This window comes from Pleurodeles waltl, chromosome 4_1 (assembly GCF_031143425.1).
Source record: "Pleurodeles waltl isolate 20211129_DDA chromosome 4_1, aPleWal1.hap1.20221129, whole genome shotgun sequence".
In the NCBI taxonomy this organism is placed as follows: Eukaryota; Metazoa; Chordata; class Amphibia; order Caudata; family Salamandridae; genus Pleurodeles; species Pleurodeles waltl.
The window spans coordinates 379,979,216-380,005,601 of NC_090442.1; positions in this window are offsets into that span (position 1 = coordinate 379,979,216).

Sequence of the window (26,386 nt, forward strand, 5' to 3'; positions counted from 1 at the left end):
TCAGTTTATCAAACTGCACTAAATACTACTCCACTGTATGATAGTCCACTGTGCACTAATTCACTGTACACTTATCCACTGTACTCCAATCCACTGAACGCTGTTCCAGTGAATAGCACTCCACTAAACAACACTCCAGTATACGTTATTCCATTTTCTGCCAACCCACTTTCCTATACTCAACTGTATGCTGTTAGACTGCATGGTATTCCACTGTATGCTATTTCACTATGTGCTACTCCACTCTATAATACTCCACTTCATGCCACTACAATGTATGCTACTTTGTGCGGCTCCACCGTATGACTCTGCTTCTCTCTCTAGAACTGCACTCTATAAAACTATACTGCGTTTGTTAACATTCTACGAGACTCTACTTCACTCTATGCATGTACATTCCACTGTCTAACTCTACAGTTCAATCTATGCCTGTAGGCTCTATTCCACTAAACAACACTCTTCAGTAGTGTACGATACACTCAACTGAATATGATGCTACTTTAATTTATAAGAGTTTATTTAACTATACGCTAAACAACTACACTATAATCCATTTCACACCACTGTACTTTATGACAACCTAATACAGTATATTATACTTTACTCCACACCATGTTATGTAACTCCACTGAACTCTACTCCACTCTACTCCGCTGTAGGAGACTTTACCTTTCTCTACGCCACTGTCCAATCATCCACTTCACGCAGCTCCACTCTGCAACACTCTACTGTACTCTATACAATTCCACTCTACAACAGTCTACTGCACTGTTTACTACTCTACCCCACTACATTCTACTCCACTGAACTCAATTCCACTGTACGATACTACCTTTAACTTTAACTTGCAACTCTACTATACACTGAAAAACAGTCTCAATTAAGGTGTCATAATTCTCTCTACAAAAGCTATGATGTGACATGGTATAAGTGATATCATATGTTAGGGTATAACCAGTGCATTAGGAAGGTGTGAGTTATAGCTAATGTAGTATGGGGAGTACGGTGAGAACACTGTGTATAAAGGTGTGCCACTTTTGCTAATTTGAAGGTGCTGTGTTAGGTGAAAATTAATGTTATAAGCAACACTGCATATGTATGTGTTCGACATAGTCATTTGAAGGTGGAGTGTAAATTCTAACTCTCAGTTATGATTATAACTTTAAAGTTTCTGATGTTTGTGTAGTTTAAGTATGGTTTGTATAGTGTTGCTTGAATGTGACTTCACCATGAAAAAAGAACAGTTGTCTTGGATTTATAAATAAGATCCTGATAACAAATGCAGGTGGGCTTCGACCTTGTGTGAGCTAGTGGATAAAGTGTCCAGATGTCCAGCTTGAGGGGTACATGATTGCAGTGTGTCATTGTGCGGGCTGTGTTCTGATTGGCTGAGTGTTCTTAACTACATGCGGCATCTGACTTTATGGTGTTAGGAAATGTGTGCACCCTTCTTGCCATGTGTGCTGTATTTGGGCCAGTCTTCTGGGACTATTGTGATGTTGCTGTTCCTATCTGTGGGACTGATCATGAGCTCCCGGTTTACACATTTGTTTACTGGCTACATACTGCCCCACCTGTGACCTGTCTGTCAGTTACCTCAGGCCTAGGTCTCAGAGCCTGCCTGACCATATTCTTTGGAGTCGGGTTGATGAAGAGTTCATGATGGGTGAATTTGTTAATAGAGATGCAATTTCATTCTTATATGTGGATGTATTATGTCAATGTGTATTACTGAATACATTGACATCAACTTTTTCAATATTAACATTCTCCCTGTAGATACATTTTCAACTACACAATCAAACTCACAGTTCATGACAGTCACATTATTGGGGACTTGTTGACCTACTTCACTAGTTGCTTGCATTCTACCCAATTTGAGGACTGTGTTTTTACAGCAGGAAACCCCACTTGCAGCAACCCACTGAAAAACAATAATATTATGAAAATGGGCAACAATGACATGCACAGACCAGTAAACCACGGGGGTAGCCAGGAGAACCAGTTTGTGAACCAACCCTGTTCAGGGGAACCTCCGTCTTCATGCATGGCTTTTAGTAATTGGAGCAATGTCTGGATGGCAAGAGCCAGAGTCCCATTGTTCATGTCACTGCCTGGTTTAAACGTACAGGAGGACGCACCAATCGTCGTACATACCCCACTCTTCATTGTGGTCATCAAGTCCAATACATACTGATGTTGCATCACCATGAGGCGGATGGCTCTCAGTTTTTCTTTGATTACATTAAGGCCAAGCTCAGTGCTGTTCATCATATTGAGCATTTCCCACCTGGTTATTTGTAACCAGTGGGTGTTTGCTTTTGTCTGCATGGTGATGAAGGTTATGGACCCTCCCGCTGATATCTGTGCATCAGAGAACAGTTGGAATTCTTCTGGGATGTCCTTGTACTGAGACCAGGCCAAATAAGCAGCAGCTATTTTCTCTCAAGGGTGATGCAATAGAGTTTTTTTCTTCCTTAGCGGGTGTTGGTACAGCTCTGACAGATCTTCTCCAGGAATAACCAGGGTCGGTGTATGTATGTATGGTGACGAGGGAGCAGAGGCCATGCCACCTGGGGATGAGCTGAGTGTAGGCAAACTCACCACATTACCAGTAGATGTCTATAAGAGTGAAGGTGCACCGTAGCCTGTCTGGAATGTGCAGGGTTGTGCCACAGTTTTCATTGGTACCCAGCAGAATTATCCCTTTGCCTCTGAAGCATAAGGAATACAGTGTGAGTTTCAGTACAATTAGGAGTTGCCCCTTCCCTTGTATCCACATATACCTATCTGCCTTAAAATCCCAGATTTTCTGACATGGGGTCTCTACGCTGTTATTCTACCCTCCACCACAAGACTCATTTTCCTTTGTATCATCAAGGTGGTTTGCCCTACACTGGAACTCCATGTCTTGGGTCCATTTGTTAATAATGAATACAGCCCCAGATATTTTAAAGGCCACCCTGGGACATCTTGAATGGGATCCAGCTCTGTCTGATCTCATTGGGGTGTTAGGTGCCCAATCATGGAACTCAAACCTAATTATAACGTCCCTTCAACTTTCGGCTTTTACTGAATTTCTTAGTTTCTTTTATTCTATTTCCTAACCATGACACCCCGTAATCTTTGTTTTCTTCAGTTAATTTCTAGTTTTTTTTGTAATGTTAAGTAAGATGAGCTTTGCAATTCCCGTGGGGTAGGTTGGAGGCAGGGCCTGGCCTGACATTGTGCTACACCCACCCAATCATGCTGCTTCTTTTTTCTCACCACGTTCCATAGACCTGCCACTGGCCATCCTATCTACTTTGAATGTTCTGTTGAACCATCACTGCCCCTCCCACGGGGCTAGCATGGTCAGATGGTTGCCACCTGTCCCTGCCACCTCTATGCCTGTCTAAGTTCCATGCTTCTATCCCCTCCCTCCTGCCCTCCATGGTCCACTTTGCTGCCACTCCCTTCTGCCCTCCATGCTCTGTTGTGCTGCAACTGCTCCCCCTGCCTATCCTGCATGGTGTGTTGTGAAGCCCCTTGCCCTGCCATCTCTTGTATGTGTCCAGTCCCTACCCCTCCCTTCTGTCCTCTGTGGTCCTTTGTGCATGACCCTGCCCCCTCCCTCTTCCCCACCATGGTTGTTTTGCTGCCACTAACCCTCTGCTTGCCATGCATGATCGTTTGTGTTGCCACAGCCCCTCTCACCTGCCCTGTGTGGTCATATTGCTGCCTCTGACTCTATTTCACCTTATCTTCATTGTCTGTATGTATGCCATTATAGTCTTACTGATGTCCTCCATGTTGTGTTGCGCTTCCAGTGCCCATCCCACCTGCCCTCCATGGTCAGCTTGCGCTCCTACCCTGCTCCCTTGATCTCTGTCTTCCATTTTCCAAGTGAAAGACTGTATCCTCTCCCTCCTACTTTGTCTGGCCCTCAATGGTCTGTTATATTACTACTGCTTCTCATGCTTGTCCTGCATGGTTGGTTCATTGCCCCTGCCCCCTTTCCCCTGCCCTCCACGGTCTATTGTGCTGCCACAGCCCCTCCCACCTGCCCAGCACAGTCAACGTGTTGCATTTGTACTCTCCTCCCTGCCCTCAATAATTTGAGTCTGTGACATTGACCTTTGTCTCTCTGCAGTACTCTAATGAACAACTGTATTGCTAACATTCTTTATACAAAAGTGTGGCACACCTTACTGCACCCTATAAAACTACAAATGAACCAAAAAATGTAAGTGTTTTGCATACCTTTGTCATTGAGCTGCACTTGGGCTACATTTGGGTGATATTTGTGCTACATTTGTTTTTTTTTTCCTCTGGTGGCAATCTTAGATGATTTATTAGTTAAGGAGCTCCCCAATTTCCTCATTTACTACAGTGTCCTCCGTATAAAGTGCTTTCAGTTTTCCACTTTGATTCCCTCAAGATGGCATTCAGATGTGCCACACTTTTGGCATACATTCAGAATGTTAGAACTCTATTTGTTCATTAGAACACTCTAGTAAAGCTCCTGTTCACCAGTAAGAAAACTGGCAGTCTGCTGCTGGATTTGAAAGTGCATGTTTCAGTCTGTATGTCAGAATGTTATAATGAAATAAAAGAGAAAGACATTTGAGAACTCACTTAAAACATGTCCTCTTTTTTCTTTCTACAGAACTAACCATCAGTTCTGTGACAAAATGACCCCCCTCATTTTGTTCATTCCAAAATTAGAGGGGTTATTACAACCCCAGTGGTCGGCGGTAATGTGGCGGTAAGTACCGCCAGGAGCCTGACGGTACTTACCGCCACATTATGACATTGGCGAGATGACTGAAGCCAACCTGACAATGTACCACTCTGACCGCCATGGCGGTAAGAGCCGCCGGGCTGGAGATATGCATCTCCAGCCCGGCCGCCCCCATTGTGCTGCCTGCGGGATTATGATCAGCCTGTACTTACTGCCACATTATGACATTGGTGGGATGGCTAAAGCCAACCCGCCAATGTACCACTCTGACCGCCATGGCGGTAACAGCCGCTGGGCTGGAGATATCCATCTCCAGCCCGGCGGCCACCATTGTGCCGCCTGCGGGATTATGATCCCGCCTACCACCATGGTTTATGCGGCGTTCTTAACACCACCAAAACCATGGCAGTAGGCCATATCAGTGACAGGGAATTCCTTCCCTTTCACAGATAGGGTCTCCCCCCCTCCCTCTCCAGATACCTCCTCACCCCTCCCCTACCTCTGCAAACCCCTAACCCCTCCACATCCACATCCACATCCCCTTCACACACACACACATGCATACACACACTCATTCACATATACAAACATGCATGCATACATCCAATCGCAGACACATCCACACACACTTACAAACATACACGCAGACACACACCAACATTTCACACCATACACGCACTGACACATCCTAACATGCACGCGCATTCAACACTAAAAAAAATCTGCATTCACGCACACACACCCCCACACACACACACAACACCAGCCCCTCCACCCCGTCGGACACCCGACACCCCCTGGATCGAGGGGGTCCTCTGGCAGGGGGCGGGCGGGAACTGCTACCGTCAGCAGCACTTGCCAGCAGACCACCGCCAGGCTGTATCATGTGTCATGATACCGCTGGCGGCGGTGTACTGGTGTGGCGCTGCTGGGGGTAGCAGCACCAACTTACCACCATCGCCAGTATGGCCATGGACAGATTTCCGCCATTCTTGTGGCGGAAATCCAGATGTGGTCATAATATAGCAGATGGCTGGTAGCTGCGGTGATGGTCCTTTGGTGTTCTTAAAATGGGGGCCTAAACGTTTTACATTTTACCAGTTTAATTCAATCAAGATGGCTTCAGGTGTGCCACACATTTGTCATAAGTAAGATAGTTAGTGATCTAGTTGCTATTTAGAACACCCTGGGACGCTGTTGAAGAACACAAGGTAATCAACTGACAGCCGGTCGAAAGTACATATTTTATTGAGACTGTCAGCCTTCATTTTAATATGGCTGAGAAAGATAGTGTGAATTTTCAGAAAATATGCTCTCATTTTAGCTTTTGGAACACCTTCAATAGCCTCTATGGGAAAATCATGAGAAAACATGATTCATGAAATCCCAGTAGAAGGCTTTTTCACAGGATAAAATCACCACACAATTCCTAAAATCAGAATGGTACCATTAACAAATGATTTATATTATAACTAAAATCTGTTATCCACCTTTATGCATTCTCCTTCATGTAACCCTCAAAACATGCCATGCACTACAATGCATTTCACTGGGGTGCTATCATGTATATTGGTCCCAAGATGGCTGTCAGTACTTTCTGGTGAAATGCTGACAGCCAATCAGATCTCACTGTGAGATTTGTGCTTAGGCTCCATCCAGATATACAAATTTAGATTTCCTTTTTAGTTTCAAAAACTACTGAACAAATTTACACCAAATAACAAAAAGGGCGATCAATAGCTACATGTTTGCCAAATGTGGTATAATTCTGTACATCGGTTCTGGCTGCAGGCGTGCCTCAAGAGTCAAAGGGAATTAACATGGGAAATGCACTTTTTTTGGCCCCCTCCTTTTTCTCGGCCCCCACTTGATAGATCATCCTCAATACACAACAAGGCCTAAGAGGGGACTTTTTTGGGAAAATGTTTTGTAGATTTGTCAAACAGTGCCAAAGCTATAGGTAAGTCAAAAAAACCTTTTTCTATGGAAACAGAGTCCTAGCTATAGCTACATAGTGGCGACCACCACTAGGTAATATATCAGTTTATATATATTCACTGAGAAAAAGGTTACAAGGACATTATAGTTGGGTTCTGAATTTACACACATACAGTTTACACACACAAAACTAGAGAAATTCAGCTGTTATTGTTAGAATTATTTCATAATATCAACAATGTCATAGAAGATGAATTATATATTATTTGGGGTAATTAGCGTGCAATTTATTTTTGATAAAATTGTAGACAATGGTGAGGGCCAGAGGAATTATGAAATTCTGCAGAGGCAGCAATTACAATGTATGTTAGGATTTAGTGCATTTGCCAAATAATTAGCTGCATAATTTGCAACAAATTGCAGATTTTCACAAACAAAATGTTTCAAGCTAACACCAATTAAAATAATACTGGCAAAGAATGTGTTGCAAGGTTCACATTTTTGCTGCATAATCAAGAAAACCTTGATGTATAGTTTAGTCCTCTATACATTATTGGAGTAGTCAAGACACTGGTAGCTTTGCAAAGTGATTTGGGGCCTGTCATCATGATGATGAAATATGTTTCATGGGGCACTTTGAAGTATTTCCCATATTCCACCACTGTGAATGACTGACCACTACATTGCATGCATTTATTCACATATATATATATATATATATATATGTGTGTATGTATATATATATATATATATATATATATATATATTTATATGTATATATATATACTCACGTATAAACATAAACATAAACATATATATACAGATATATATATATATAATTATATATGTCACTCATTACTTCGAATACACAAAAGTTGTGAGTTGTTACACTGTGGTCACAACATAGGTAACAACTTTATATCACAGTCATTACATCAGGAGCGTTTTTACTTCACAGGCAAGGATGTGAAAGTATCATTTAGAAAACATATTTATTTATTACAAATGGGATAATTTTAACAGTTTAATTTTAAGAATGAATATCATTTTAGGTGTATGTATTTTATGAGTTACAAATACATATTAAACTAATAATATTAGCAAAAATATAAATTATTATTACATTTATTTGAACTATATGTTTTACTTAATGTAATGTAATTTTAAAATATACACCACTGATGCTAAACACTCTTTACAACTGTTTAACACTAGCCATCCCTTCAACCAAAAATCCCCTTTATATATTTCTTGTTCCTGAAGCCTAAAACACACTTTTTCACAGACTTTATTGTTGTTTTTAAACAGTAGCAGGTATACATTAATACATGGTAAAGCAATAGTATACACAGTATTATCATATTCAAATCTCAAACTATATGCCCACGGATAGGCCCATTGTCTCTTGCATATGTAATTTCTGCTGCTGCACAGCCTAAAAAAAACCTTACTACACATAAACAATACACATCCATGAACCCTAAAATCCTCATTTAACACCTTAACACTACACATCTCTGACTCCTAAAGCCATTACTACACCTAAACAATCCCCAACCCCGGAACTCTAAAATCCTTTTAATATCCCTTAACACTACTAATTTCTGAATGACTTCACCTGCTGTAAAAAATTTACAACAAACTCAATATGCTTTAAAATTGTACCACAAATGCACAAAAACAAGAGGACATGAGCAGCTGTTGTTTGTGTTGCTTTTGTTTTTTTGCAGGATGTTTTTAGCAAATATAGAGCAAAATGTAATTTAAGTTTCATGCAATTGCACATAGCTGTGCTGATATTTTGCACACATATATGACAGCAAATTATGTGAATTTTGCAGACCCTACTTACAACCCCTTTGTGATGTTTATAAAATATATAACATTGAATTATGTACCCATATATTAATTTACTTACTTAACATACAGATGTATTACATTTAAATTTAATTAAAATAAATTTATTTTTACTTGTATTGTTTTATGCAAAAATATACATGTATATATATATCTATACATATAGACATGTGTGTGTGTGTATATCTATATATATATATATACAGGGAGTGCAGAATTATTAGGCAAATTAGTATTTTGACCACATCATCCTCTTTATGCATGTTGTCTTACTCCAAGCTGTATAGGCTCGAAAGCCTACTACCAATTAAGCATATTAGGTGATGTGCATCTCTGTAATGAGAAGGGGTGTGGTCTAATGAGATCAACACCCTATATCAGGTGTGCATAATTATTAGGCAACTTCCTTTCCTTTGGCAAAATGGGTCAAAAGAAGGACTTGACAGGCTCAGAAAAGTCAAAAATAGTGAGATATCTTGCAGAGGGATGCAGCACTCTTAAAATTGCAAAGCTTCTGAAGCGTGATCATCGAACAATCAAGCGTTTCATTCAAAATAGTCAACAGGGTCGCAAGAAGCGTGTGGAAAAACCAAGGCGCAAAATAACTGACCATGAACTGAGAAAAGTCAAGCGTGCAGCTGCCACAATGCCACTTGCCACCAGTTTGGCCATATTTCAGAGCTGCAACATCACTGGAGTGCCCAAAAGCACAAGGTGTGCAATACTCAGAGACATGGCCAAGGTAAGAAAGGCTGAAAGACGACCACCACTGAACAAGACACACAAGCTGAAACGTCAAGACTGGGCCAAGAAATATCTCAAGACTGATTTTTCTAAGGTTTTATGGACTGATGAAATGAGAGTGAGTCTTGATGGGCCAGATGGATGGGCCCGTGGCTGGAATGGTAAAGGGCAGAGAGCTCCAGTCCGACTCAGACGCCAGCAAGGTGGAGGTGGAGTACTGGTTTGGGCTGGTATCATCAAAGATGAGCTTGTGGGGCCTTTTCGGGTTGAGGATGGAGTCAAGCTCAACTCCCAGTCCTACTGCCAGTTCCTGGAAGACACCTTCTTCAAGCAGTGGTACAGGAAGAAGTCTGCATCCTTCAAGAAAAACATGATTTTCATGCAGGACAATGCTCCATCACACGCGTCCAAGTACTCCACAGCGTGGCTGGCAAGAAAGGGTATAAAAGAAGGAAATCTAATGACATGGCCTCCTTGTTCACCTGATCTGAACCCCATTGAGAACCTGTGGTCCATCATCAAATGTGAGATTTACAAGGAGGGAAAACAGTACACCTCTCTGAACAGTGTCTGGGAGGCTGTGGTTGCTGCTGCACGCAATGTTGATGGTGAACAGATCAAAACACTGACAGAATCCATGGATGGCAGGCTTTTGAGTGTCATTGCAAAGAAAGGTGGCTATATTGGTCACTGATTTGTTTTTGTTTTGTTTTTGAATGTCAGAAATGTATATTTGTGAATGTTGAGATGTTATATTGGTTTCACTGGTAATAATAAATAATTGAAATGGGTATATATATTTTTTTGTTAAGTTGCCTAATAATTATGCACAGTAATAGTCACCTGCACACACAGATATCCCCCTAACATAGCTAAAACTAAAAACAAACTACAAACTACTTCCAAAAATATTCAGCTTTGATATTAATTAGTTTTTGGGGTTCATTGAGAACATGGTTGTTGTTCAATAATAAAATTAATCCTCAAAAATACTACTTGCCTAATAATTCTGCACTCCCTGTAGATATACACACACACCAACAAGCACATGTTGTAACTTAAAAAAATAAAAAAGAAAGTTATCTTTGAAGTAAAGACCCGCGAAGTAAAAGACTCACGTGTGAAGTAAAGCCTCTAAATGCACTTGCTTGAAGTATTGTTTTCCAATTTAGCATGTGTGAAGTAAGGTAACTTACCACCACCTGTTGTACTTGGGCAAAGAGCCTGGCCACATGTCAGACCCTGCTACCAAACCATGCTTTTGGCCACCTGTGTTGTGGTTGGATGTGGGGCCTGCTTTTGGCCAGGCCCTGTAGACAAACTCTGCTGCTGATAGTCGTGTTTGTGCACAGATGTGGTCAAAGGTAATAAAAAATAATAACATTTTAATAATATTAATTAAAACATTCAAAATAATAATAATATTACATGACAAAAATAAAAGGGGCCAGCCCTTGGGTTATTGAGGGTTAGGTTTGGTTATTTTATGTCATACTTTTTGTATAGCACACTAATCACCCAAGAGGGATCCAGGCGCTTGGGCAGGTGTTTAGATTTGTCGCCCCCAAGGTGCTTATATGAAGAGTTGGGTTGGTGTGCGATGTTGCTGTAGATGTTTGCAATTCTGATGTGAAAGAAGTTGAATAGGTTGTTGCAGAGTTGTTGGGATGCAGCAATGTTGGTGACAGTGGCTGAGGGCTAGTTGAAATCCTTGCAGCTGTTAGAGCTTACTTTGATGTGATCCACTAGTGCTTTTTCTTGGTGTCTATTATTTGCTGGTGATAGTGTCTGAGTGCAGCCTTGTAGATAGTTCTGTTGGTGGTGTCATAGCTGGCTCTCCATTTCTTTTGTTCTTGCTGTTTACAGAAATGAACTCCTCTCGTTTGGCTTCTTCTTTTAAAGATGGTTTGGCAGGACAACCAGTAATGTCACTTACTGTTCAGATGTATGATGGGAAATTAAGTGATCTCACTTCCTGCGTAGATCAATAATGGGAGATCCAGTGATGTCACATCCTGTGCTGATAAGTGAAGGGAAAAAGGGCTTGGATGAGGACATGACTCAGCAGCCTAACCCAGATATGTACTGAAAAACATTTAAAGTGGTGTTATGGTTAGGATTTGCTTTGAGACCTTAACAGATGTTTACAACAATCTGGAATTCACTTAAGAATGCAGTTAAGGAATATGGTTATAAAATAAATCTGAAAACACAGAGGAATTTGCCAGCTGTAATAATCTATAAAGTGCACATTAGCCATGCATATCTTAACTTTCACACCAACTGCAATGCTTTTGATAACAGGGTCCATGATCATGCATGTATATTTGAAAATATAAGTTTATATTTCAATATGAAACCTAAAAATGTAGGGTTAGATAAACCAAAATACATTGCATTGTAAAGGACAACATGGAATTGATAGGAAAAAGGAATGGCATTTGTCATAAAATACCTATAAAAATGTAGGAAACAATAAGATAAGCGTATTACTGAAATTGTGTTATATTCGTGTCTGTGTCGAAATCATTTCACGACAGATGGACAAAAGCACCTTGTGTGTGTATACATTTAATAGATGTCACATTATTTGTAAATGAGCTGCTGAAAGCTCATGGTTTCCATTCATTGTTTTGAGAAAGGTCAGAAAATCATAGAAAAACACAATGACCCAGACGACCTCACCAACTACCATCCCCATCTCTCTCCTACCTTTTACCGCCAAAGTCACCAAAAAACTAGTAAACACATGCCTATCCCAATTCCTGGAGGAAAACAACACACTCAACCCCTCCCAGTCCGGTTTCCGCAAGAACCACAGCACGGAAACCACCCTCATCGCAGGCGCTGACGACATCAGAACCAGAGTCAACAAGAGTGAGACCATCGCAGTCATCCTCCTAGACCACACCGCGGCCTTTGACACATTCTGCCATCACACACTCCGCACACATCTCCACAACGCTGGGATTCAACACAAAGCCCTAGACTGGCTCACCTCATTCCGCACCAATAGAACACAAAAAGTCTGCCTCCCTCCTTTCCAATCCACCGCCACCAAAATCATCTGCGGTGTACCCCAGGGTTCCTCCCTCAGCCCCACCCTCTTCAACATTACATGACCCCGCTCGCCAACATCCTTCGACCGCACAAAATCACCACCCTCTCCTACGCAGACGACACCCAACTCATCATTTCCATCAACAGCAACCCCTCCACCGCCAAAACCAACCTCTACGCCGCACTCCTCAACACCGCCACCTGGATGACAGGCAACCACCTCAAGCTCAACTCCAACAAAACCGAAATAATCATTTTCGGACCTAACAAAACCATATGGGACGACTACTTGTGGGCCACCGCCCTAGGCCCGCGCCCACCCCTGCTAACCACGCACACAACCTCGGCAACATCCTTGACCCCTCCCTCTCCATGACCCAGCAGATTAACGCCGTCACCTCCTCCTGTTTCAACACCCTCTGCATGCTGAAAAACACCTTTAAATGGATACCCCTAGAGACCAGAAAGACCGTCATCCACGCAATCATCAGCAGCAGGCTAGACTACATTAACGCCCTCTACGCCGGCATCACACTCAAACTCAAACTCAAACAAAAACTCCAGAGAATCCAGAACACAGCTGCACACCTCATCCTAGATCTCCCTCGCCAGGAACACATCTCACAACACCTCAGATCCCTTCACTGGATCCCCATCGACAAGAGGATCACCTTCAAAACTCTCATCCATGCACACAAATCCCTTCACAACACCGGTCCAACCTACCTCAACAAAAGAGTGAACTTCCACACTCCCATCCGGCACCTCCGATCTGCCCACCTCGCACTCGCCCCAGTCTCCCGCATCAAACACACCACCACAGGAGGCAGATCCTTCTCCTACCTCGCCCCCAAAGCCTGGAACTCCCTCCCCACTGACCACAGCAAGACCCAGGATCTCCTACTCTTCAGGAAAGAACTGAAGACATAGCTGTTCGAACAGTAACTCCTCCCCCCTACCAACCCCCAGCGCCTTGAGACCCTAGCGGGTGAGTAGCACGCTTTATAAATTTGTGTGATTGATTGAATGAAGGGGGTTTGAAGTGAGTTAAAAAAAACAATTAGGTATAAATTATGTGATGGAGGGCCAGGGTGGAATGTTTTTTCAAAGCTTGAATGAGGATGATGGTGACTTGAGCTAAAGAACGTCTGAGGAAATGAGGTATAGTGTAATTGTCTCTTGTGCAGAGGTGGTTCCTAAATTGACTTTTTAACTGCTTAATGCTGTATATAGAACCCTTTACACCCTGGTTTTCGTTAAATGCCCTTTTTAAAATATAATGATAAAATATCTTGGCTTTAACCATTTATGTTGATGGTTGAATCTAATATTCTGTTTATTATCATTGCTGAAGGCAGGTAGGCTTCCCATAACCCATTCGCAGCTTTCCGTCTCATAACAGTATTACATACTGATAGACATGGATTGACAGATTATTCTTTTTATAAACCCTGGTAAAGGCAGCACCTTGATACATATCAAACATTGCAGTGAAAACAATGATTTTCTTTCTTTTTGTCACTTTGGCAAAAATATATAGAACAAAATGTACCAAAGAGCCTACAGCACAACACAGTCAACACAATAAAGTGCTCTCTTAGAACTGTGCCAGAGAACAGTTTGAAGGTAGACAAACCCACCCTGATGACCTAGTAACTCTTCACTAGATTAGTTGAAATTAATTGTTGGCTGCTAAAACATGAAGATTGATGTCTGTATAGGACAGTAGAGCTTTATCATTGAATCAACTTGGCAGTATTCAAGACACGGAGGCACCTGTTGTTTTAAGGGGTGGAGTTTACACTAAAATGATCCAGGGGGCTTGTGAGGTGCAAAAGAGAAGCAGGAAACTGCAGACTATGGACCATAGACTGCATCTTATACTTCAATTGCCTTTTCACACAAAGTGAGAGTAATCCTTCATTGACCATTACCACTTTCTAAATGTTTAAATTAAACATAGTGAGGTGGTAAAATGGTTGCCATTACACATGTTGTGATCAGTTTGAAAATCCCACTGCAGTCCCATTGTGAGCATACAACAGTAATAAATGAGATGCAATGGTGTGACAAAACTCATCAAGTTAAAGTAAAATAATTTTTTATGTGCTGACAAACCTACTTTTAACATTATCTAAGATATCAGTAAAAGAATCTTGGAGTCCACAAGTTACTCTGTGTAACGATTCATGCAGCAAACATGACTGATGAATATGGATAATTTATGACATGGTCATGAGTCATGGTCACTCTAGGAATAACATGACTATGTTCAGCCTTCCTCATCCGAAGCTGATCTGCAATCCACATAACACCTATTGATGGTCATTAAAAGAGAAACTGACTTGCTGGAGGATTCCTGCCAAAAAGAGGGGGAGAAGAGTTACCTTAGGAATGAGAAAGGCCTGTCTCCAATAAATGATGCATTAAATACTGGTAGACACCTTGAAAGATTCCCAGCATACACTACATCAGACTTCTATAGTTTGAACCTGACTTTGATTTGGGCCTGACCTAAATTGGGAGGCTTCTCTTGATCCGGAAGGTAAGGATTTCTCAGAACTAGCTTACATGGGCCTCACACTGGTATTCAGGGAAAAGTACATGATTTTAATAGATCCACCAGTGGGTGGACTGACAGAGCTCCTACAGGCGAACTAGTATTTTGGCACTTTGAAAAAACCCTACAATAATGCTTGTTGGGATTATTATTAAGTGGTGATAAAAGCTGGAAACCTAGGAGTCGGCCCAGGGATGTCAATTCACCAAAATGCCAGGGGCAGCAGAAGTGTCATTCTGTGCCTTTTGACCTCAAATTCCACTCACAGATCCTCACGCACACACACACACACACAGACACACACACATATACAAACAAATTCACACTTACACCCACACTCTCTCATATAAACACATTCTTAGCATTCATACAGCATTCATTTAAAAGCATTTTACTTACCTCAGCTGCCATGGGTGGGCATAGTCAAGCTAATTGTACCCCATTTTTATTTCACTAATACTGAATAATATGTTATCATTCACTATTAGTGTTATAAAAATTGACAGAAAACAGTGCGGCGTCCCAACTGATGTCCATAAGTATGAGCTTCCACTGGGTCCTTAGCACTAAATTTGCCACCTCTGAATCCAGGGGTCGCAAAACCAGTGCCAGGGGTCACAAAGGGCAAGCCAGGGGTCACAGCTACTACCCCTGGTGACCCCTAAATGACATACACAAGCGGGCAAAGAGAGGTGATAGGCTCGGGGCTCCTCAAAATACCACTGCAGAGGTAACATTATTTAGTGGGGCTCCCCCACCCATAAATGTGGATTCAACTGAAAAAGGAACAACGAAGCAGATGGAGGGAAAGTCTTTTGTCACTCTTGAGAGGTCAGAGATCATTGTCTGTTTTCTTTTGTATCCAAACACTAGACTGTGTCTTGGATGGTCAGGGAATGTGGCCTCTGGTGAATTAATGGAACTTCCTGGTTAAGATAGGGCATATTTAATATTTAAAGAAAGACTCAGCAAGCTCAATGGGACTACACTCTTGTCTGTGGCCTTAGAGAGCAAGGGAGTCTGTTTCCCCCATGTTGTTTATGTTTATGTTTAAGATTTTATAAAGTGCATGGCTACCCTAGGGCCTCCCAGTGCTAGATGAAATAGTGAATGGCTTCGATGGAACTCCGAGCCAGCTGAAACAATTACAGATCAGTCAAATAGAGAGTTATGGTAAACGCTAGGCTTTAAGCATCTTCCTGAACCTGAGTTCATCTTCTAGGCATCTTGGCCCATATGTACGAACACATTTTCCCATAGATACAGAATGGATAAAACCCTTTGGTACATCTGGCCCCTTATCTCCAAGCCATTCCATAGTTTGGGTGCAAGATAGGTAAATGATCTACCTCCCCATCTAGCTTTTCGAATACTTGGGATCCTCAGGAGACAGCCCAGTGCAGATCTGAGGGGCCTGGAAAAAAAGTATGGCGATAACAGCCCACTCAACTAATGTGGCCCCTTTGAGTTGAGGACTTTGTGTGCCAGGCTTAGTGTTTTAAACTTAATTCTTGCTTCAATGGGCAGCCAGTGGAACTTTCTCAAGGCCTCTTTTACTGACTCTGACATGGGGATTATCAATAGTATTCTTGCCACCACAGTCTGCACTACCTGTAGTTTTTAGTGACATATTTTGGCAAACCTAGGTATAGTAAATTACTGTAGTCCAATCAGGAAATCACTAGGGCTTGAACCACTGTCCATCTGGAGTGATCTGGGATAAACTCCAAAATTTTGCAGACTGTACTTAGTAAGCCAAAGCAAGATGAGGCTACTTTAGTTGTCTGTGAGTCCATAATACGAGCTTTATCTAGCTACATTCCCAGAACAATCTGGCCAGCTTAATCCTATCATTGGATTTAAGTTATTCCCCAGGAACATTACCTCCATTTTGTCACCATTTAATGTAAGGCAGCATCCATCCATTTAGCAACATTTTCTAGGCATGGGGCTAATTGCTGCTGTTCTGGAATCTGTTCCTTTGTTAGGGACACTGCAGTTGTATGTCATCTTCATACGATAATATGGATATTACATACTCTAATGCGATATTTGCCAGAAGTCTCAAATAGATGTTAAAAATGGTAGGGTTAAGGGCTGAGCCCTGTGGTACCCCACACTTGGAGATCATAATGTCTGAAAGGCATGGTTTCTCCATCACTTGGAAGGTTCGGTCCTTTACATAAGAATGCCTCCAATCCAGTGCCTTATCTTGAACTCCTACTTCTTTAAGTCTGTGAATTAAATTCTTATGACCCATAGTGTCAAAAGCTGTACTTAGGTCTAATAAAATGATTGTGGCAGCACTTTCCTGATCTAGAATGCATTTAAGTTCTTCTGTAACCACCACCAGCGCTGACTCTGTGCTATGTTATGTAATGCAGATTTGTAGAGCGCACTATCACTCAAGAGGGTACCCTGGAACTCAGTTGAGCAGGTGTGAGTCTAGACACAGCTAAGTCCAAGTGGAACTTCTCGAAATACCAGATCTTCAACTTTTTGCAGAAGTGTGAGTGAGAAAGTGGCTCTTATGTGTGGAGGCAGGTTATTACATGCTTTAGGAGTGATGTAGGAGAAAGCTTGACTACCAGATCTGGTTTTTTGTAGGCATGAATGTGTGCAAGTAGGAGTCCAGACAAGCAGAGGTGTTCAGAAGGTTTTTGAAAACAGATAAAATTGTTGAGGTATGCTGGGCCAGTGTCATGTTGTATCTTAAAACTCTGGGTGAGGAGTTTGAATTGTGCTTGTTTTTGAATGGGGAGCCACTGGAACTCCTTCAGGTGCGTTGTGATGTGAGTGTGGCATGGGTGGTTGAGAGTGAATCAGGCCACTGATTTCTGAATAGTTTGCAGCCTTTTGGTGAGTCTTTGTTGACCCTGGCATAGAGGGCATTCCCATATTCAAGCATGTTTGCAACCACAACATGTATGATGGCTTTGCAGGCGCTCATTTGAAAATCTTCTTCAACATCATCATGGTTTGAAAGCATGAGGTAGTGATTCAATTGACTTGAACATTGACTTGAGCTTGCTTTCTATTTTGATCCTGAGGTTATTGGTGCAGATGGTGGGGGTCAGTCCTAATTCTGTTGGCCACCAGGTTCATTTCCATGTGATGTGTTCATCCTGAAGATCAAGATTTCGGTCTTGAGAATGCTCAGCTTTAGACAGTGCGTCTTCATCCAATGGGCGATTTTAGTCATGCAGGCAATGAACATAATCTGTGTATGGGGCATTGTGTCCATGAAGGAGAGAATTAGTTGCATGCCATCAGCATGTGAGAGGACATTAATTTCATGAGAAGGGATGATGTTGCTAGAGGTATCATAAATGCATTGAAGAAGGTTGGGCTCAGGGTGGATCCTTGTGCAACTCTAGGATGAGGTTGCAGGTGTCTGAGGTGTAAACTGCCGGGCTGAACAACTGGGTCCTTCCAGTCAGGATGGGACAGCTCCATCAGAGTGCTAGTCCTTGCATTTCTATGCTGTGTAGGCGTTGGATGAAGATGGGTGTCAAATGCTATGAGGAGGTCCAGGAGAATGAGGGTTGCTATATCTGCTCTGTCCAGAGTCATGTGGATGCCATCCATGGCAGTAATGAGGGCAGTTTCCATGCTGTGGTTGGGTCTGAGACCAGACTGAGTGGTTGCAAGTAGTTGGTGGTCATTGAGATATTTGCTTAGGTGTCTATTGATGATTATCGCTTTACTGGGAACTGTAGAATGGAGATTGGTCTGTAGTTGGTGCACGTTGAAGGGTCTGCAGAAGATTATTTTCAGCAATGGGAGGACAGTAGCTTATTTTGAAGCATCTGGGCAGGTCACAGAAGGGGTGGAGGTATTCAAAATGGGTGTGAGCGTAGTGCAGATGTGTAGGTGGGGCAGGGGTACGATGGGACACCTGAGTGGATGGCATAGATGCAGTCCACTAGAGCGGTATGTTTGGTGGTGCAGATCATTTATTGGTAGTGCCATAGGGAAAATTTGAATGTTCTTCTGTCTTCATTGCCCTGGCTCATTCTCCATTTGTTCTGCAGTAGTTTGCAGGGTGTTTCATCACTCTGAGGTCCTCCATGTAACAAATGGCCTGTGGTCTTGATCTTGTTGTATTGCTGCATTTAAGGAGGGACAGTGAGTCAATGCAGGTGGTGAGCCAACTGTTGAACTTTTTGATGGCTTTGTGGCCGTGTTGCTGTGTCTGAGTCAGTAGGTGTGAAGAATGCGTTTTGAGTCCTTGTCACTGATGCTGTTCCCATTTTGGTGGGCTTTTCTGGTGGTAGAACATATGCATTTGACCTGAACGAGGATGCTAAACTTAACAAGGGTGTAGTCAGTCCAGGGGACTGGGGTGGGCTCTTCAAACTCTGATGTTGCTCAAGTTGCAAAAAGTAGAATTGAGGGGATTTCTGGTGATGTGTGTAGGTCCCTTTGCTAGTTCGGTGAAGACCATGCTTCCCAGGACTCCAATGAGTGCCCGTGAGTTGGTGTTGTGGCTGATGTGGTCTTCCAGGTGGAAGTTCAAGTCTCTTAGTGGGTTAAACTTCCTAGCATCAAGAGTGAGTGTTGCAACAAAGTCTGTGATGGTGTCATGAAGTTGGTGCATGGTCCTTGTTGTCTTTAGTAAACCTGGTTGGGATGAGAAGAAATTTGGTAATTCTGCATTACTCTTGTATTACAATTACTGATAAATTAAAATTCTGCAGCTCTGCCAGGGAATTAAAAATGATAGCGTGGATTTTAAAGATTAGAAACCACTGCATAACACTTTGGGGGTCATTCTGACCCTGGCGGTAGACTACTGCCAGGGCCAACGACCGCGGATGCACCGCCAACAGGCTGGCGGTGCATCCCTGGGCATTCTGACCACGGCGGTACAGCCGCGGTCAGAAACGGAAAACTGGCGGTGTCCCGACGGTTTCCCGCTGCCCTGAGGAATCCTCCATGGCGGCGCTCGGGATTACGACCCCCTTACCGCCAGCCTGGTTCTGGTGGTTTTGACCGCCAGAACCTGGCTGGCGGTAACGGGTGTCGTGGGGCCCCCTAACAGGGCCCCACAGAGAATTTCAGTGTCTGCATAGCAGACACTGAAATTTGCGACGGGTGCAACTGCACCTGTTGCACCCTTTCCACTCCGCCGGCTCCATTCGGAGCCGGCATCCTCGTGGATGGGGGTTTCCCGCTGGGCGGGCGGGCGGCCTTCTGGCGGTCGCCCGCCCAGCGGGAAACTCAGAATCACTGCGGCGGTCTTTTGACCGCGCAGCGGTGTTCTGGCGGGGGAACTTTGGCGGGCAGCCTCCGCCACCCGCCGAAGTTAGAATCACCCCCTTTGTGTCCATTCATTCTGTACAGAGGTTAAAACATGTAATCACTGCAGAGTATGCAACAAGGGCTATGTGCTTTTTGGACATGCTATTTTCTGAGGACACCTATTTCTGGACACAAGGGTTCATTTTGTGCTTAGATAATAGTGCCAAATGCCCAGTCTGCCAGATCGTTGAGTTCCCCAGCATCTGGCAGAATTAAAATGTTGTTCTGCATGATTCCATGGAATCAAACTCTGTGGATTTCACCCACCCACAGTCTATAGATGACAGCACCACTTACAAGGAAGTTGGCTGTGACTTGGAGCTTGAATGAAAAGTGTTCCATGTTGGAGGATGACGTGTCCATGTGTAGGATGCAGCTGATGGTGTTCTTGTGGATGATGGAAATTCTGCCTCTGTGCCTGTGAAGTCTATCTTGTCTGGCAATCTTGTATCCAGGGGTATGGCTGTGAAGACAGCAGGTGCCAATGAAGGCCTCAGCCAGGATTCCATAAGGAAAAGCGGGTCAGGAGCATTGCCGTGTAGCGGGTCCTAGATCTCTGTGGTGTGTTTGGTGAATGAGCGGGTGTTGAGGATCATGCATGCGACTGTGAAATGTTGCGTGGGTGGTTGCAGGACTGTGTGAGTGTGAGAGAGAGGGGTGTTGGGTGCTGTTGGTGTAGTGGGTGCTGGGTGTGGGTAAGAGCATGAAATCTTGCATGAAGTGCAGGAGAATGCTCCCTCAGTGTTGTGAGGTGCAGCAAGACAGAGGTGTGGAGCAGTGGACAATATTGAGTCATAGAACGGTAGCAGGGGGAGGGTTGCTGGCACTAAGAGTGCTCCAGGTGTGGACGGGCACAGATGGGCCTGCCTTCAGCGCGCCAGCAGCATAGCCCCCTGCATGTGTACGCTGCACGTCAACACTGTGGCAACCATTATTTAGGTCCTGGCAGGGGGGGAGATCTTAGGTCACTGATGTCAACAGGGCTAACGTAGCAAGGCAGAATTGAAGGTTCAGGGTGGGCTCCAGGTAGCAAGGCAACCCTCCGCAGTGCCGGAAAGCAGTCTTGTGGAGTACACAGCAGGCCATAAAAGCAGACAGTCTTCTGAGAGTCCTTCTGTGGGTCCAGAAAGTGAACTGAAGAGTGGCCCTGAGAGTCGAGGCAGGCTCCAGGGAGCAAGGCAACCCTCCTCAGTGCAGGAAAGCAGTCGTGTGGAGTACACTGCAGGCCATAACAACAGACAGTCCTCTGAGAGTCCTTCTGTGGGTCCAGAAAGTGAACTGAAGAGTGGCCCTGAGAGTCCTATTTTATTCCTGCCTCCTTCTTTGAAATAGGAGAGTTTTCTAGAGAATTTCCTTTGGTGTTCTAGACGTTTCCTGCCTCTCCATCCTGGCTGCAAACTGGCTGCATGAACAATGCAGTGGAAACACGTCCTTTGTGTAATGGCAGTTGGAAGTGGGTCTGTGCCCAACCCCTCCCCATTATCCTGCCTATTGATGGCCCATCCAGGCATAACTAATCCCCCTATTGTGTGGCTGTCTGGGGGGAGTAAACAAATACCAACTACCAACTATACCCAGTCATGTGACCCAGGAACAAGCTGCAAGAGCCAAATAGGCAGGGCAGTGAAATGCTGACTTTCTAAAAGAGGCATTTTCATAAAACTTAAAATCCGACTTTACTATTAAAGAGGATTTTACAATAAATTCTCAGACCCCAACCTACCTGTTCTCAATCAAGCGTTAGCACTTACTAAATGTAATAAGGCAACCCAATGTTGTCCTATGGGGGCGGTAGGCCTCACAGACATGAAAAATTAATTTAGGAGCTTTTCACTTCCAGGACATGTAAAACTTAAAATTAAATGTCCAACATTTTTATTACAATGCTCCTAATTCTATGGGCAACTTAGGGCCTACCTTAAGGGGAGATATACAATGAAAGGATAATTTAAGGCTTGGCAAGTGGGTTATATTGCCAAGTTAATTTGGCAGTTTAAAACTGTATTAAGGCTGCAGTGGCAGACCTGGGACATGTTTTACGGGGCTACTTAAGTTGATGGCACAACAAGTGCTGTAGGCCCACTTGTAACATTTAGGGCCATATTTATACTTTTTGACGCAAAACTGCGCTAACGCAGTTTTGCGCCAAAATAATTAGCGCCAGCTAACGCCATTCTGAAGCGCCATGCGGGCGCCGTATTTATTGAATGGCGCTAGCCGGCGTTAGCCGACCGGCGCTGCCTGGTGTGCGTGAAAAAAAACCACGTACACCAGGCAGCGCCGGCGTAGGGAAAAATGGCGTTTGGGCGTCTAAAAATGGGGCAAGTCAGGCTGAGGCCAAAAAATCGTCTTAACCCGATTTGCGCCATTTTTTTACGACGCCCATCCCCCATTGAAATCACTCCTGTCTTAGCAAAGACAGGAGTAATACCCCCTTGCCCAATGGCCATGCCCAGGGGACTTCTGTCCCCTGGGCATGGTCATTGGGCATAGTGGCATGTAGGGGGGCACAAATCAGGCCCCCTATGCCACAAAAAAAATAAAATAAAAATACTTACCTGGACTTACCTTTTCTTCCCTGGGGTGGGTCCCTCCATCCTTGGGTGTCCTCCTGGGGTGGGCAAGGGTGGCAGGGGGTGTCCCTGGGGGCAGGGGAGGGCACCTCTGGGCTCATTCTGAGCCCACAGGTCCCTTAACGCCTGCCCTGACCCAGGCGTTAAAATCCGGCGCAAATGCGGGTTTTTTAGACCCGCCCACTCCCGGGCGTCATTTTTGCCCGGGAGTATAAATACAACGCATATGCATCGGAGTCATTTTTTAAGACGGGAACGCCTACCTTGCATATCATTAACGCAAGGAAGGTGTTCACGCAAAAAAATGACGCTAATTCCAGGTACTTTGGCGCTAGACGCGTCTAACGCCAAAGTATAAATATGGAGTTAGTTTTGCGTCGAATTTGCGTCGAAAAAAACGACGCAAATTCGGCGCAAACAGAGTATAAATATGCCCCTTAATTTACAGGCCCTGAGTATATTGTATACCACTCTACAAGGAACTTATAAGTACATTCAATATGCCAATCGGAGGTAAGCCAATTATACCATGTTTAAACAAGAGAGCACAAGCACTTTATCACTGGCCAAGTCCAACAGCGCTAGAATACTGCTTTCCATGGCATCCTTTGCCCTGAATTACTTATTCTGTCCTATCTAAATTGCGTTTCCTGCACTTTTTATTTAAAGGTTTTCAGCTGGTACTATACTGTGATTATCTTTAAGGAAAATACCACTACATTTCAACTTATGCACATTGGAGCACATTTCAGGAGTCAGAAAGCAAAAGTCTGCATCATAGCTGGGGAAAAGGTCTGGAAATGAGGCAAGCTCCGAAGGTGGAGGAAGAGAATGAGAAGCCAACTAAAAAACCTCAGATTTCACCTCAAGGTCTTCACCTCAATGTCTGTAGTTCGACATACCCACAGCTACACTTGACAGTCGATTAAAACAGTTTGGGATGACAGCATGGGTAAATATTGACACCAACCTTAACGTGACAGTTGTAGGAAGAGTTAACAGAATGATATGGCCCCTTAGTGCTCACACTCTAGAAGGTTCCATATCATCAGTTACTAACGTAAACAAGCCTAACCATGCATAGCTTGTTCCAGTTGATCTCTAACTCCTAAAAAGAGAAACTGATTACAGAGGTCCATCATGAAAGAGAGGACATTGCATTTATATAATGAAGTCGAGCAGAAGCATTCCATTCTCAAGTAGACTCCAAAGCCCTGTGCAGGAAGGACTCACACGCATTTTAAATCACAAATACATTTGAAGTCTGGGAGGTAAACTGCCATAATACCTCTGTAGCTCGGCCACGTACCTGGTATCTCGTGAACAGAAATACAGCAAAAACAGGCCTCGAAAACAATAGTATTCATAACGTTCTTCGTTAGGTATTTTAAGAGGAGAAAAAAGAAGCATTGGCTTGGATTAGTGATGCAAGAGCATGCACATCATCGCAGGTGTTGAGTAACCCCAACGTCATGCACAGAACTGTTCAGCTGCCAGGATGACCAGTTCTTAAAAGGCGAAGGCCCATATTTATACTTTTTGACGCTAAACTGCGCTAACGCAGTTTAGTGTCAAAAAATGTTGCGCCGTCTAACGCCATTCTGAAGCGCCATGCGGGCGCCATATTTATGGAATGGCGTTAGACGGCGCAATCAGACCGGCGCTGCCTGGTGTGCGTGGAAAAAAAACACGTAGACCAGGCAGCGCCGGCGTTGGGAAAAAATGACGTTAGAGCGTCTTAAAATGGCGCAAGTCAGGTTGACGCTAAAAAATCGTCTTAACCCGATTTGCGCCATTTTTTCGACGCCCAGACGCCATTTCATGACTCCTGTCTTAGTAAAGACAGGAGTCATGCCCCCTTGCCCAATGGCCATGCCCAGGGGACTTGTGTCCCCTGGGCATGGTCATTGGGCATAGTGGCATGTAGGGGGGCACAAATAAGGCCCCCCTATGCCACAAAAAAAATAAAAAAATAAAAAAAATTATACTTACCTGAACTTACCTGTACTTCACTGGGATGGGTCCCTCCATCCTTGGGTGTCCTCCTGGGGTGGGCAGGGGTGGCAGGGGATGTCCCTGGGGGCAGGGGAGGGCACCTGTGGGCTCATTCTGAGCCCACAGGTCCCTTAACGCCTACCCTGACCCAGGCGTTAAATTCAGGCGCAAATGCGGGTTTTTTTGACCCGCCACCTCCCGGGCGTGATTTTTGCCCGGGAGTATAAATACGACGCATTTGCGTCGCATCTCATTAACGCAAGGAAGGCGTTCACGCAAAAAAATGATGCTCTTTCTTCATATTTTGGCGCTAGACGCGTCTAACGCCAAAGTATAAATATGGCGTTAGTTTTGCGCCGAATTTGCGTCGAAAAAAACGACGCAAATTTGGCGCAAACGGAGTATAAATACGGGCCGAAGAGTCCTGGGAGAGCCTCTACGCAGTCACTATCAGGACCCGCCGGCAGATAGCTGGACAGGCAAGGCGCGTCCAAGTGACACCGGTGGCCCTACCAACACCATCCACACTTTTACATACCCCGCCCCTCCACCAGCAGTACTCTCTGTCTACTTGCATTGCTTGCATGATAGCTGTGAAAGCAGCAGGAATGGCTACTGCTGTAATCACATACTTTCATTATGAGCAAAACTCGTAGGAGCGTTGAACAAAATTCGACCACATCGAAAGAGAGAATTCAAATTCCCATTGCAATGTTATTGAGGAATAGAGACAGTGATGTGGCAGAAGCAATCTGTGAGGGTTTTACCGTCACAAGAAAAAGTAGATGATTTGTTAGTGGATTGGTTTATTCGTTGAGTTGTGTGGCCATTCATAATATTTAAGTCATATGAAAACTGAATTCATGGCACAATAAAAGCTGCGGCCAGGCATCGGGTGAAATAAAGAATGTTATCTCGATTATTCTACTGAATGCACATGATGTGCATGTTTAAGAAGCTGGGAAAGTGCCGACACCTGTACCTTCTGTACTACGGATGTTTTAATAGCAGCAGGGGCATCTCGCCCCTCCACCGTGTTAAGACTGATAAAAAGAGTATCAGTGAGCCGACAATTAGAAGCTCTTGGTATTTATAATTGTAAAAGGTGACAAAATATGCTGTAGCAGGTGCTATAAAAACCAAACCCTATAGATTGAATGAAAAAATAAGGTGTCAGGTTAAGGTTGTGAGAAGTGATGATGAAGCCACATAAAGAAAGTCTCAAAAGCACTGAAAAGTGTTAGTAAAGGCGTTATACAAATTTCTTACAACTTCCTTAATAATGTATGGTTTATGTCTTCTACTGGGAGAACTCAGGGGCATATTTATACTCTGTTTGCGCCGAGTTTGCGTCAAAATGTTTGATGCAAATTTGGCGCAAACCTAACACCATATTTATACATTGACGCCCAATCCCGCAAACGTCAAAATTCAGCAGTGTGTGTCAATTTCTGGATGCGGGAAACCGCCTTGCATTAATGACATGCAAGGTAGGCGTACACGTCCAAAAATTGACTTTAAGGCCTGTGCGCCTTATCTATACTCCAGCGTCATTTTGACGCACACGAGGGGGTGGACCTTAAAAAATGGCGCACAGCCTGATTTGCGCCATTTTTTAACGTCTGGGTGAGG